General features: G+C 37.4%; 1 long non-coding RNA gene across 2 annotated transcripts in view; it reads right to left on the bottom strand.

Moving 5' to 3' along the window:
• Positions 1 to 5771: 5771 nt before the first annotated feature.
• The window catches only part of LOC108713425, a 61542-nt gene continuing 50836 nt past the window's right edge, over positions 5772 to 16477 (bottom strand). For both annotated transcript variants that reach the window (XR_005961329.1, XR_005961330.1), the window contains exon 4: positions 5772 to 8787. This is a non-coding gene — a long non-coding RNA (uncharacterized LOC108713425). The remainder of the gene's footprint in view (positions 8788 to 16477) is intronic.

The following is a 16477-nucleotide window of genomic DNA, read 5'->3' as shown; positions in this document are numbered from 1 at the left end:
TAAAATTTTTAGGTGAAAAATGGGTTTTATTCAGATTCCCATCAGTTTGTGTACAGCAAATCTAGGCGTCCACAGACAAAAGGATTGAATTCTCAATGAAGGGGGTAAGAAAAAAGAAAAATATATTTGTGGACTGCAGTGTGCAAGTCACAGCAATGTTTGTGTAACAATTATAAATTTGAATTAGCTACCACAAATGTTCCATAAAATTCATACAAAAGAATTGTAATATAACTGCACCACTATGTATAGTATCTGGGCAGATGTTAGTTATTCAGTCAGGTTTACTTAATGGAAACCATGTATAGTTATGGTGTACCCTGGACATTAGACTTTAAAGTTTACACTTAGTGATAAAATAGCATTAAAGTGGTTCACCTTTAAGTTAACTTTAAGTATGTAATAGAATGGCGAATGGCAACTTTTCAATTGATCTTCGTTTTTTATAGTTTTTAATTTTTTTGCTTCTTCTGACTCTTTCCATTGTTCAAAGGGGGTCACTGACCCCATCTAAAAAACAAAACAAATGATCTGTAAGGCTATACATTTATTGCTACTTTTTATTACTCATCTTGCTGATGTACTTCCTATATTTAAAAAGAAATTACAGTCTCGGCCTGGCAGTTATAGGCTAGTCTGTGGTGGGAAAATTATTTGAAGGCTTGTTAAGGGATCGCATTCAAAATTTTGTCCTAGTGAATGGCATTATGAGCAGAAATCAGCATGGCTGTATGAAGGATAGGATAGGTCATGTCTGACAAATCTGATTGCTTTTTATGATGAGCAAAGTAAGATGCTGGGCAGCCGGGAGTAGTAGCTGTGATCTATTTAGATTTTCCAAAGTGTTTGATACAGTGCCCCACAAATGACTGCTTTCTAGACTAAGGTCTGTTGGCTTTAGACGATTGCACATGGATAGGAAACTGGCTACAGGATTGGGTACAGAGCAATGTTCCCTCTGTGCGCTTGTGCATGTGCACACAAATGTTGAGTCCACAGCACACAGCAAAAATTGGCACACACAAAGATTTTGGTGTGAGAACACAATACACAATATTTTGTATTAATTCTGACCAGAGCACACAGTTTTTAAAATAATAAAACTTGGAAACCAATTGCAAATTGCCTCAGAATATCACTCTCTACATCAGGGATCCCCAAACTTTTGAACCCGTGAGCAACATTTAGAAGTAAAAGGAGATGGGGAGCAACACAAGCATGAAAATGTTCTTGGGGTGCCAAATAAAGGCTGTGATTGGCCGTTTGGTAGCCTCTATTTGGACTGGCAGCCTACAAGAGACTCTGTTTGGCAGTACACCTGGTTTTTATACAACAAAAATAAACTCCTGCTTTGAGGCCACTGGGAGCAACATCCAAGGGGCTGGAGAGCAACATGTTGCTCACGAGCTACTGGTTGGGGATCACTGCTCTACATCATACTAAAAGTGAACTCAAATGTGAACAACCCCTTTAACCATAGAGTAGGTTGTACTGAACAGGTGGGAGTAGAAACAGCAGCTGACAGAACGCATGTGTTAGCCAGTAGCAAAAATAACAAATACAAAAAGTATTGTAGAAGTGTTACCTATATTGGCTAACAATAAACTAAAAGGCTGTGATTTATTACACATGCCCTGAAATATATTGCAGGGGTATGTGGGGGTTTAGTTTGGGTCTGGCCTTTATTACAGTAAAAGTGTATTTTGGGGGTTCTGATGTATACTGCCATGAAAATAGTGCTTGTGAAATCAAATAGTAGTACTATACAATTTACTTGAGGGGCATTTGGGTTTATGGAATGTACTACAATGACACTTGGAGTCTGAATATCTTGACTATCTAAGGGTTGTAAGTTGCAGTGGAGGGGCATTGACTGGCACTACAGGGGCTCCGAAGGGGCTGTTTGGAAGATTAGGGAACTTGGCTAGGCCTAGGTTTTACATATTCCTCAATGCATCTCTAACAGCAATTTTTGCATTTATATCCTCTCATCTAAACAGGTTATCTTACCACCTTCCACTTCTGTTCCTCTGACCCTCAATAACCATGTTAAAAGCACTGCATATATCCCCAAGTTCATTGCTCAGGAGTCACTTTTTGAGCCTGAAATAATAAAAAAAAAGTCCCATATGTCCATAAGACTCACCAAGGTTTCATCAAGGTTACTAAAGAATGCTTATGTATCGGAACATTCTGAGTGCTGAAATTTACCTTCTGCATAAACCGAGTGGTCACAGAACTGAACCAAGAATGCAGTATAAATAAGGTAATATGTAAGCGTCTCAGATCCTCTGATTTAAAAAAGATTCACACAGTTTCCTTTTTGAGGAAAAAGATATACTTTGTTTCTTTTTTTTGGGTACATTTTCACTTGTGTTTTTTGATCTGTTCACATTTGCCACTTTTAAATGAAACACTGTATATAATTGAAATTCTTGGACACATTTCAAGTGTGGTGAAAGGAAACCATGATGTAAACTATTTGGACACAAAAAGATGATTTTTTTGGACAGAATTTGGAATCCAGAGGCACTATGCGAATGAAAAATCGATAAAAAAGGATTGGAATCATTGGGACATAGGATTTGTCCAAAGCGAAATGGATTGGAGCGGAATTGGGACATTTATAACACAAACATAACTTATTAATTGACAGCTGTTCGTTTAGCACTCTCCAATTTTCCCCACCCACAAATTTTCCCCACCCACATCTTACACTATTTAACACAGAACAGCAGTTGATTTCACAGGCTTGATAAAGGGTCCTGCGAGGCCCGAAACGTTGCCATTTTTATTGTCTGCTTTAAAATATGAGCCAATAAATTCACTGTTCTAAACAATCGTTCATTCTACAGTGTGCTGCAGTGTATTGGACTATTACATAAGACTCACCAAGTCCTGGATGAAGCCCAGGTGCACCGCCCGGAGCTTTCAGCAAGGGAGCGGATCAAACCTTATAGATGTAGAGCAGGCACTCAAGAGCAGTCTCCCAAACAGGCGTATACAATCCAAAAGTAGTTTATTTAGGTACAAATGAAGGTGGCCTTAAGCATTTGTATTCCAAAAACATTATGGTATAATGAGAAAAGCAAGACAATAAATGAAGTAGAGAAATAAGAAGGAAGAATAAAACCTAGGATAAGGAATATGTGGAACAACAGATAAAGGGCCATTGATGCCAAAAGGCAGAAAAGCTAACCAGATGTTCAATCTTAGAAACCAAATGTGGGCAACCAGTTTGCTTTGTGCATGGATAGTTTTTAGAGACGTCAACCAACCCCATGTCATAAGGGAGAAAATGTTCCAGTCCTGTTTTTTTATGCCTGAGTTTCTCTTTACACTAAGGGGGGTTATTTACTAAACTCCACACTTGAAATAAAAAAAACTCAACCAACTCCCATGGCCGATTTTGCCTTGTTTATTAATAAAATAACATGAATAAATTGGAATGGGAAAAAACCTGATAAAAACAAGAGAAAGCCCAAATTGTACGATTTGTTTGGCCTTTTTTCCGTACAGCTCTATTTTTTTGGCCAAAAACCCAGAAAAGTTTGGATTATCTGGCTAAATCCAGTGAAAACCACAATAACTTCAAATTGGGATAGGTACATCTGCTATTGAATTATACATGACCTCAAAATATCTGAGATGGCGGATTTTCGGATTATGGCTTTTAGCAGCATTTTTTTTGCACAAAAAAATTCGAGTTCCCCCCCCCAAAAAGCCAGACAACATAAATTGAATTTAGTAAATAACCCCCTGTATGATAACATACAAATAAGGTCTTAAGAAGGCAAGGAGTGGATCATTATCTTCCTCGTGGCGTGGGGCTGATTGACGTCTCTGAACTTTAGGTTTTTGTGATTTTCAATGGTGAACTTGGAGACAACAAAACATTTGCTTCCCTATAAAGTTTTATTGCTCTATAGTAAACCCTTTTTTTCATTCTTTATCTCTTTTTAAAGCAGGATTTTCTATTAAGGTCAGAAGAGTAGGTATAAACACAAGAGTGCCAATGTATGTATAGGTTCCCCTTTTACTGTATTCAAAAAACAAAGCTTGCATCCTAAAACAATAACTCGGATCAATAGATTATAAATTATAAAATGAATTTATACTGTAAGTTGCCACTTGTGCCTCATTCAGCTGGTTTTGTGTGAATCATTGTAGTTAAGTTATAGTTAGTGCCACTAGGTGTCAGTCAAACTTCCTTTTCCAGACCTGCAAGCTTTGGGAAAAGTGAATTCTTGTGCTGATATCAGTTTATCTGTGATTAATTGATTTTACTATAAGCCCTCTCTCTCTCTCTCTCTCTCTCTCTCTCTCTCTCTCTCTCTCTCTCTCTCTCTCTCTCTCTCTCTCTCTCTCTCTATAACATAACAAATACAAATGGTAAATATATGGCACATCTATAGTAAATAGGGGAACACGCCAAACACTTTTACTACAACAATTACAGGTATGGGACCTGTTATTTAGAATGCTCGGGACCTGTGTTTCCAGATAATTCGGATCTCCATACCTTACGTCTACTAGAAAATCAGGTAGACAATAAATAAACCCAACAGGGTTGGTTTGCTTCCAAAACTGATTAATTATATCTTAGTTTGGATCAAATACAAGGTACTGTTTTATTATTACAGAGAAAAAGGTAATCATTTTTAAAAATTGTAATTATTTGGATAAAATGGAGTCTATGGGAGATGGCCATTCTGTAATTCAGAGCTTTCTGGATAATGGGTTTAATGGGTTGGATAACGGATCCCATAGCTGTATTATATTTATTTAATAATGATAAAACATCAGAATCTTAAATATGCTGCACTTTATAGTTCTTATATTTTTCTCTGTTTATTTTTTGTTACACTACACCAATGAATTCATCATAACTATACACCAGCAAAATACATTTGTGCCAACAATTAATTTTAAATAGGGAGAGATGTGAAATGAGCCTTATAATCCATATAAATCTGCTCCATCTACCTTTTATATGTCTCCCTATTTAAAGGCAAATGTTTGCATGTGGGACGCATTTAACTAATGTGGCAGAATGGAGGAAAATGACAAACACAAAGATGCTTAAAAGATCTGTTTCCCATACCACTATCATTTGTAAAGTGTCCCATGTGATAATAAATGTGCTAATAAATATTCACACTCTCGTTTGCTTCCTCTATGGTGTTTGGGTACATGAATATGATGTCCCAGGCGACGACAGGCTGCAGACCTCACTCCTTAGGGACAGTCCCTTTCTCTAGTGAATCTGAAAGGTGCTGGGAGCCAAATGCCCTGCCTGTTCTCAGGCTCCTGAAGGAGTGGGGGGGGGGTGAGTGGAATTGAGGGAGGGCAGGTGCACAGCAAGAGGCGCCTGCAAATGAGGGAGGCGGGGGAGAGATTAGAGCAGAGAATGGGGAATGACAGTGGGTATGGAATAAATGCATAGATGAGTGGGGAAGGCACAGGGGGGAGAGAGAAAAAGATTGACTGGAAGACAGGCTGAGACAGAGAGTACATAGAAGAGACAGGGTGAAGAAGACAACCTGAGACAGGCTGGAAATGACAAATATAGAGCAGTGAGCTGAAACACACAGAGACAGCTGCAACGAAGGGGACCCTGAGATCCTGAGGTATAGAGAAATAAGCAAATACACACACAGGCCTTAGGAAATACATGAGCTCATGTAACATTTACTCCATGAGGAGGGTCATTTCCCTCTGTCCGTGACACTCATAGAGTCAGACAAATCATTTAAAGACAGGTGACAATGGCAGCTTTAAAATGTTTTTATTAAATCATTAACCACAAATGAACCATCATGTTTCAAAGTTTTCATTAAAAAAAAAACCATATACTTGCTGCCCCAATATTTTCCTAGTACATTGCCTCCTCTGCATTCCCTCAGTGCTGCATAGAGCAGGAGGGGGACTGTTGGCCACTCTCACATTTTGATGAATACTAATGAGTTCCAATGAGACCCTCAGCATCTGTTTATACTCCCATTTGGATTCCAGTCTGATCCAGTGTGTTTAACACTTGGGGTCACAAAAGATAAGTGACTAAAGAGGGGTCTAATTAGGCTACAGTGCTTAGCATGACAAAGTGACCCAGACAGTGACAGTCTTGTGTCACCAGTCCTTTGTGTTGGCATGAGCCAACAAACTTACTTAGTGGGAAACTTGTCTGTGGCTCATTGTGCCTTTGATTTACTGTAACAAAATATGTAGGTTTTTTGCATGTCTTTCATTTGAAGAAAAATATGTAAAATTCCCTCAATTCTCAACTTTTGTAGTACAACAAGACACTAATGGCAGGTACTCAGGTAGTTCTTTATGGTGTCAGAGAACACTGTATTGGCAATACCAGCATGCATGGTGCTGTTGTTTTTCGCTAAACCATAATGTGAATGGATTCAGGAAATCCTCAGTTTAATTTGACTGTCATCCTCATGTAACTTGTACAGTGTCTGCAGGTGTATTAGGGTGCAAAAATGTCCGTGACCTTGGCATTTTATACTGTAACTGGCTACACTGTGCCCTCAGTAGTGGGTATGCACAGCAGGAGGTACATGCTCAATGCAAATGGTGGAAGCAATAGCTGTCACTTATTTAAAACGCATAAACAAGTAACTTTTGTATCCTCCTCTTTCACTATTGACAACACTAAGATAATTGGGATATAACCCCTATTTACCTTTTAGAGGGCCACTATACCTTAATTTTATATTCTGTGCAAGTGACGCACAGGGCATACCACTCAAAATAAATTCCTCATCTTCTACGTGTGTGTATTGATCCTCTTTCCCACTTGTCCTTTATACCTTTATCCCAAGGAGCTTTGATTTCTTTGGCTTCCTATTGTAGGAAAACAAAAGCTAACGATGACAGTTACTTGGTTTGGATTGTTATTTTAATTTAGCCTGTTCATTTAAGTAGTTCATCAGAATAGGAGCATGGCTGTAAACAATGACAATTAGTTTAATGAATAAACTCCTGGAGCAGATGCTTCCCTGCTGATGCTTAGCGTGTGTATACCCAAACTTCTATTGGGTTTATGGCTCTTCCTACAGATTTATGGAGGTTCCAAGGCACTTAGCTACTTGATAGCTTGTACACCATATTGCACCATATTGTACATTCTCTTGTTTCTGTGTTTCAATCCCTGTGGTCTAGAAACAAACACTATAGCACCTGTAGGAACTAGTATCTGAATAACAGTAGTAGATTAGTGCTACAACCTAGACAGTAATAAACTGTGATTTTTCTTATTAATGGCTCAGGCCAAGAAGAGTTAATAATAGTTTATAACCATTAATCCTCGTGTTTTTATCCTTGTCTCAGACCCCATAAAATCCTGAAATCACTTGTAAGCTGTGGTTCTTTTAAGGAGAATTGGTTATAGATGAACGCTCACATAGTAGGAGGTCTGTGATGGATTACAATGACAAGGAAAAGTCAGTCATTCCATGAAGGGGTTGAATACTCAATATGCTGACTACCATATTTCTTCAGAGAATGATTCTTATACAACTGCTTCTGCAACTTTTTGTATGCAAACATTTTTTTTCAGTCCTAAAACTTTCTACAACTAACAAACCTCTTTCTACTGAAGTTATTTTTCTTGGTTTAATAAGTGAGACTACAATATAACTACATATAACCCCATTAATATCACTGATTGCTCTATATATTTAGATACAACTACTATTGTACATTATAGTTGCTTTCTATACTTTTTTGTATTGCCCAATATAACCTCACTCTCTTCTTCCTACTATAGCTCAATTAAACCTTATTTTGCAAAACGTTTCCTATTGCTCCATATAACACAGGGATTATTGCAAAAAATGGGCCCATGCTGTTTAAGGTGGGTTCCCATGATGCTCTTAAATACAGAAAAAGTTCTTCATACAGAAGACAGTAAGATAAGTTAAAAAATATTCTTAGGGCAATGATACAAGGGGCATTTTGTGGCCCCCCCACAACCCTCATGTAATCATGTAAAAAAATACCTTTGTGTGGCTACTTATTCATTTCACGGTATGTACAATATATATAATATATCACTACTTTGTGCAAAATGCATACAGGCATTTCGAGCACACTTTACTGTGGCTTTATTGTGGCTGACAAAATATCCAGTTTGCCCTCACCAGGTTTTTAGACAGGTTTAAAAAATATTATGGGTGCCAAGAAATAAAAGTTCAAGAAACTTAAATTTAACCTCAGTGTATAATTCCTATTCCTCTATATAACTCCACCATAACATATACAGTATTATCCTTCTATAAGTGACAATTGCTCTATCTTCTCTCTACATACTTCTATAGCTATAACCTTTTACTATTCCCTTATTAAAGTATAATTATATTTAAAGTATGATTATATATTATAATGATAACAATTATATTGTTCTATATTACCTGTGTAACACTCATCTTATTGCTTCATATATAGATAATATATCTACATACAGATTTTCTGCTTCATATAGACTCTTTCTATAACTATTTCTCTTGTTCCTGGGGCCCACTATACCTGTTGCATTAACAGATGCTGCTTCCAGTTGGTTCATACTCCTCCTCTAAATTACTTCACAAAAAAGACCCTCTTAGTATCAAAAAACCCTCCGGTTACTCCTGTGTTTATATCAGCTGCTGCTGTTAATTTGATCCAGCCATAGCTTTACATAAATTAGTTTTGTACAACTCCCGATACCATGTTGCCTTCCCGATCTTGCCGAGTTGCGGCTTTATATGAAATCCAGGTCCCACATAGTTGTTCAATCTGTGGAGGACACAAAATAGTAGTGAGATTGTTAGATTTATGCAGTAGTATTGGCAATCCCCTTACAATAAAAACATATAAAGTATAACCAAGATATCAGTCAGTGTATATTTATGCTGAAGATACATCATGGATCCTGATGTAAGTGCTAGTGGTTTGCCTGATATATTAATTTTTCAGCATACAAGCAAACCTACTTGCATCTATTTATACTGACTAACAATCTTGTATGAACAAGTAGACAGGTGTGTATAACAAGCTAATGCATACCAGAGGCTGCTTTTTAGAAGTATTGCACTGCTTTTAAATGCAATATAACAGAACATTAAACTGAACTAGGTTATTGCTTGCACACACATTTTCATCAGTTTTTCCATAGTTTTCATGTTTATACAGCACTCCATAGAGAACAGTTTAGGATACTCGCTCTCTCTTGCTCTCTCAAAGTCCTTCTCTCAAACTACTAGTCTGTTTTCAGCTGCACTGGCCTACTTTACTTGACAGGCCCACAATACTGTAGAGTTTCACTTGCGGTCCAATTGACCCCTTTTCTAAGAGCTGTAAAATTAGACAACTGATTACACACAAAAACAATCCAAACAAGCCATAAAATAAACTTAATAGCTTGAAGTATTTCTTTCTAAAACATTCCCAGCTTTCAATGTACCCCCTATGGCTAAGTAATAATGGTCAGAAACTGGAGAATCATGGTACAAAGGAAGAAAGATGCACAGAGTTCATTCTTTTCCTCATGACCCTTTTCTCCGTCTATATTCCCATCCCGAATATGACAGTTGGTATTGACACAGCTGGCAAGTTCTCAATGTGAGAATAGGGAATTCTGAAACTAGAACACCACATAATCCTGTTTGTTTTGTATAGAGGAAGGGAGATCTCAAATTAAAAAAAAATTAAATCCCTACAATCATTCATAGAAAGTAAGCTTGTCTTTCTTACTTAGCTGGTGTGTCTGGTGCATTAGCATCACTGCAAGATTTGGTGCAAGGTCTCCTTATTATTCCACCATTCCTTCTGTCTAACTTCATCCCACATGCACCACATGTAGCTTTCTGAATCTGCAGCCTCCTTAGGTCCAAGGCCACAACCTCAGCACCACTGTAGCTAGACCCATGAACATTTTATGTTTTGTAAATATCTGCATTTTTATACTTCATAGCGTGTAAATGTTCTGTGCTGACATGCTACATGACTGTTGATATTTCTATGCAACCTCTGTGTGGCAACCCCTCACCTTTATTTGTTTTGCAATTTTTTTTTTTTTTTCCCCTTTGTTTTGCCTTATACCCCTCCTCCTTTCTTTCTTCTATATCCCCCTCCTTTTGTTGGAAATCTCTTCAATAAAAAACTATTGAATGAAAAAAAAAAAAATATCTGCATTTTTGCCTTCAGTCCTGTATGGATGCTGGGAGTTGAATTGTATTATGTAACTGCATCTCCCTTTCAAATGGGAGCCCTGGTCTTGTTGCTTTGCCAGGGGGTCACCACTTTTTCATCCTGCTTTCTGTTTATTGGGATATAACTATATACAAGTGTGTGATTAATATGTGTTTGCTATGTGTAGGATAATCAGCCCACATCTAAAATGTTATCCTAGTAGTATTAGTGTAATTTGCTATTTGCTACAGATTTCTATGTGTGAAAACACGGTTATTATTAAATATATAGCACTGGTTTACTGAACTAAAATTGTTAGTACTCGTAATAGAGATGTCTGGCATATTATAAGATGCTGATAAAAATGACAGAGATTTTAGATGATTTCCCTGCCAGAGGGGCCTTATGGAGTTCAAACACCTTGATTATTACTTTCCATTTTCCTAGGCAGCTCCAGGAGATCAGTTTGTGCAGGTTATTTCAACTATACGCAATGCACTCTTTTGTTAGTGGCAATAGCAGCGTATTAGTTATTCTCAGCATCAAAGTAATTGTGACCTCTAACCCCAGTGGCCACCCCTAGGGTCTCTTTCACTGCCTCACAGCACAGATGGATGCCTGGCTAGATACCAACAGTCACATTCACACTCATCTTTCTCTTTCAACGTGCCTTTAAAACCCTTTCTACGAATATTATTTATGGGCCTGGGAATGGCAGATATAAAATTACAGCACTATTTTATCTGAATAAATCCAATATTTAACTGCCCCTGGAAAACTGTCACTTTCTCTACATATTGTCATTTTAAATGACTGCTTATTTAGTTCAAATATAACTGCAGCGTTTGCAGCACTGCTATCTATAATACTGTTATATACCATATATGTATTTATTACTGTATAATGCCATCTTGTTGCTTCATATAGTCTGTATTTTTGCATCTGCCATGCCTCCATATAACACTTCTTTATAAAATGATTTTTGGTGCATATATAGTTACCCACCAAATCCAAATTATAATCGTATAATATGGATACGAGTCAGATAGGAAATGAGGTATATTTAAAAATCAAATCTGCCAATGAATTTGCATAAGAGGAGGTATAGAAGAGCCACAGCTCCGCTTCAATGGAAAAGGGGGCAATATATATAGTACGGCACCTCATACTGTATCCATCCATTTGGCCTGCAGGTCTATCATCAAAAATCAGGCTGTGTATTATTATTATTAACACATATTTATAAAACGCCAACACATTCTGTAGCGCTGTACAATAAATGGGAGTACACTGAACATGTGGATTTACATACATAACTGATAGTAAAGTGCCCTGTCCAAACAAGCTTATGTGAGGCTTGCTTGCAAACCTGAAACCCTTTGTATTTAATAGAATATGAGCTTCTACCTCTTCATAAAGCCCATAGTACAACGGTTCTTGCTACAATTTATACATAGACATTGTAAAAATACACAAAATAGTAATGACACTTATTAGGATGACCAATGCACATAGGTTCAGTGTATTTCTGGTTCTAGTTGAATTAATATTTTAAAACACTCCTCTGTTTGGGTTGTTATAATGGCGTGATTGATCCTGTGCCAATGTTGAAGCAGCTCACCAGAGCATCAGGAACACTCCCAGTATTTTGGCCTTCTATTTGTATACTATGAAGTAATGGTAGAGAAAAAAGAAATGCAAGAAAAATAGAATGTGAAGGAAAAATAAAAGGAACAGAGCCTCAAGACGACTGAGCTTGATCATTATTTGCATATGTTTATTCACCCATTTATTTTTAGTGGAATATTGATGGTATAATATTTCATTTTGGAGTATTTTAGTTTGTTGCTTAATACGTGTTTAATGGTGCTGCTCTGCAAAGTGTGGTTCCAAATGCTGAAAAAACTTCTGTGTTAGCCAAGATGCAACAATAACTGATTCTATGTTTTTTATCATAGAGCTGGCACTATCTCCTTCATCTTTTTTCTCTGTAGGTCTCCAAACACTCCATGTGAACTGTATACTCCAATATCTTTGCCTTCTTCCTAAATATGTTTATTCCTTTTGGTGAGTCTTCTCAGTTTGCGCCTTTACTCCATACAAATTCAAATATTCTAAACCAAAGAGAGTAACTACAGAGGAAGCAGAACCTGCAGGGGGACCCAGGAGTGTAGGGGGCCCAGTGAGGCCCTTATTGATGATCAATTTTAATACATCTTGGTAGAATAGGCCAACGTATCAATAATTTGGTGCCCTCATTTGAATTTGCTGTGGGGCCCAGTAACATATATTTATGCCACTGTCTCAATTGCTTCTATGATACATATTTTATAACTCCATATTATCTCCATTGATGCTATACAGTATTTTCTTATGACTATATAAGTTATACAGGCTTTTGTTGCTAAGTAAAATAAGACACTCTTGTGTCTTAGAAAGCATTACTTCAAAATGATTGCTTGTTTAAGCTGTGACAACTTTCTGCTATTGCATTATCGCTGGGGGTACCATATCACTGAATACATCCTTTTATCTCATTTAAGCAAGGAGTATAGCAGATAATTATGTTATACACTGTGTGCCGAATAAATGGTTTCACTGAACGTGTAAAGAAATGAAGTAAAAGTTACTCCACTTACATTACATTGTTTGAAACTTACATTATTTGACATCAATCGTCTACCCATTCCAAACCCAATAATAATGATCTATATCCCCCGCATTTGCCAGATAATTGTAGTCACTTTATGCAGTGTTAATCACCCCCTACTATATAGCAATTACACTGTGACACTGCTGACATTAAAAAAAAAATAAAGCTGCTGTGTAGCCATGGGGGCAGCCATTCAAGCACAGGATACTCAGTAGGTAACAGATAAGTTCTGAAGAATCCCATTGTATACTACAGAGCTTATCTGCTGTGTATCCTGTGCCATTTCTCATTTTTCAGCTTTGAATGGCTGCCCCAGTGACTACACAGTAGCTCGTTTATATAAACTATTTTTTAATAAATCTGTTAGTATATATTAAAAAAAAAACACCAAGACAAATTAAACTTTAAAATCGCAAAGCCTTTATTAGGAAATAACTTTCCGAAACTCCGCTCCTCTTCAGAAAAGGCGATGATCCATTGTGCGGCGCTCGATTTCTACTCCCTTGCTATCTCCTATAAGGAAGGCTGGGAGGAGAAATCGAGCGCTCGAGGGATCGTGATTGCCTTTTCTGAAGAGGAAGGCAAGCAGAGTTTCATTTAGTTATTTCTTAATAAAGACTTTGCAATTTAAATGTTTCATTTGTTTTGGTGTTTTTTGTTCAATGTACACTAACAAATTCTTTTACATTTTTTTTTTGATGTTACTAGTCCTTTAAGGCAGCCATACACGGACCAAACATGTACCCTCTCCTCCTGATCAGGAGATAAGATGAGAGTGTACAACGGCCACACACATAGTATGGAGCAAGAACAATTAGAACCATAGAAAGTGAAGAGAAGCAGTAGCAGGAAGTAGAATGGAGCTGTAGCACAATGAAATTGCTGATATGGTGCATCAGCAGATAACATTTTCTAACGTGCCCAATTTCCAAACTGACCAATATCAATAGTGCATGGTCAGCCTTGGCAGGGCTTGATGCATGATGCAGATTCATATTGTATATTATTGGTTTGTATTTAGCCAGCTTTATGGCACAGTCCACAGGAGTGTTTTGCAGAAAATACTGGGTATGTGAAGTGCAGCTGAGCACATTCTGAGTGACTTTTGGGGGGTGGGGTACTAAAAGTCAGTGAAAGAAGGCATTGAGAGAATACCACAAAAACAATATGTGTAGTGTGCTTCCCACACAGACTTCAAAGTAAAATGGTATCTGACACTCGGCTTTGTTTAGGCAGCAATTGATTCTCAAAAGAGACTGATGTATTGCTCAGCTGAGATAACTTCTCTGTGATCATTGCTCCCACTGGGCATTTTAAACATCCAAATAGTTGTCTAGTGAAAAGAACTTAACCAACATAATGCTCAATATTTCTTTTCTGCAGAACAAATAATATCAAATGAAATATTAATTACACGTATGCTTTTCCTTTTAATGTAGACTGCCTGGCAGATGAAAAGAAAAGTTACAAAAATGCGAAGGCCAACAACATGACATTCCATTCAGAACATAAACTACATTGTACAAACACCAACCGGTCAAGCCAGTACATCAGCGTCTACTATGACCCCAACAAAGTAATTGGAACTGTTATTTTACTACACACTGAATTTTACCCAATAGTTTTTTATGCCTTTTCTGTGAGCAGTGGTTTCTGGAAGTGTTGCTAAATAGTGATTTAGTAACTGTGTACAGATATCTTGGTCCTCATTTACTAGCACCAGTACTAAACTGTACCACTACATTTGCCCATAGAAACTAATTAGCAATTGGTTTTATTCACTCTACTGCATCTTAGAAAATTAAATGAAGATCTGATTGGTCACTATGGGTTAATGCCTTGATGCAATATAAAAGACAAAGAAAGCTACACCGGGAGGAATATGTTAGTCACTCCTCCATAAATTCAAGCACTTTTTTCCCTGGGCTTATGCTACTTTAGGGATAAAAATGTAAGTATTGATGTTCCACATCCTACTTATCTTTCTAGCAGAGGCTTACACATGTGCAGTAAAGTCAAATTGGAAAATGTTACTCTACTGTGCATGTGAAAGTCTAAGGGGTATGTTTATGAAAGAGCGAAGCTAGAGGTCACCACAGTCCTCTAGAGGGAAATTCCCCTACTCTCCATTGATTTCTATGGGATTTTTAAAAGAGTATTTATCAATGGGGGAAAGTGAAAGTTCATCCTTTGATAAATTCGCCTTTCAAATCCCATTGAAATGAATAGGGAGTAGGCAATTGAATGTGGCAATTTCTAACTCCCCCTAAATATACCCTTAAGTCGGGAAAATTTAAGTAAGGGGGTGGTGCAAAGCTGTGCTACTTTTTTTCCCAGGGCCACTGAGGACAATTTTAAACAGTGAAGTCTGTCAGCCTCATTCATCAACACTGTGCAAATTTGCACCTGGGCAGTAACCCATAGTAACCAAACAGTTTCAGTTTTTTTTCAGCCACCTGCAAGTAGAACAATGAATGCAAAAATGTTATGGGTTGCTGCCCACAGGCACATTTGCCCAGTGTTGATAAATGACCTCCACTGTAGTGTTCCTAAAATATCCCCTAGCAAATAAGTCTGTACTTGTCTTTTAGCACCTATGTTAGTAAATCAGCTGTTTATCTGGTGCACAATACAGACATCTGTAGACTAAAATAGTTTGTATTATCTGCTTAATACCACATAAGGATATAATAGAGATTAATATGATCCTCAGGCTCCACATAAGCAATGTAATCCTTGCATCAGTTTGTTGCATTGATGCCTTCTTCTGAACTCTGATCAAGTAAGTCAACAGCCAAAGCTAAAAAAGAGCTGTTTGGTGCATAGCTGTAGGGTGTGTGCTGCACCCATCTTGTCTCAAAAAGCCTGTAAGAGTGTGATGTGCATACGCTGAGTTTAGGATTAAATCAAAGATTCTGTTCCTTTCAGCAGACAAAGTAGTCAGTGGAGAATACTGCTGCAAAAGTATTCCTCCTTCAAATTCCCTTTCATTTACAGAATCATATCGCATTCAGCAACATCATATCATTTACTCCCTTACATCATTAGATCCCAACTTGGCTCAGTCAAACTCACCTTAGAATCTCTATATCCCCCGAGGACCTTTGGAATCCCTTTATACATCTACTTGTTCTCCTCTGAATTATTAGCATCAAAAATACTGCTAAGAACCTCAGACTCCCATAACCTTCTCTAGAATATCAGTTTTCCGCAAAAGAGTTAAATTCCTTTACATGCATGAAACTTTCCTCTACCCCACGAGAGAGAATCTTGATTAGTGCCTTGTTATGCTGCCCAGATCCTCCCTTCTGGCATGAAATAGGTGCACCAGGAGCCATTACTGGGATTATGAAAGTTATTGGGAAATTAATATAAGCAAATGTAATTCTAGACAACTTTCTGATATACATTAATTATATTTTAAACTGATCTTAAAGCTATGCCTTTGCTTGTATCATACCATTCCAGCCAGTAAATGATACTGATGCTAATGTTATGCCAAGTGAAATAGAAATGTTTTATAGACTTATAATACACAAAAGCCATGAATATTCTGTAAATTATATCCTTATAAACGGTGAGTTCTGATGTCATCAGTTATAAACGGTGAGTTCTGATGTCATTTATGTCACATGACTCACT

The sequence above is a fragment of the Xenopus laevis genome, chromosome 1L (genome assembly GCF_017654675.1).
Source record: "Xenopus laevis strain J_2021 chromosome 1L, Xenopus_laevis_v10.1, whole genome shotgun sequence".
Lineage (NCBI taxonomy): Eukaryota > Metazoa > Chordata > Amphibia > Anura > Pipidae > Xenopus > Xenopus laevis.
This window is presented reverse-complemented; position numbering and strand designations above follow the sequence as displayed.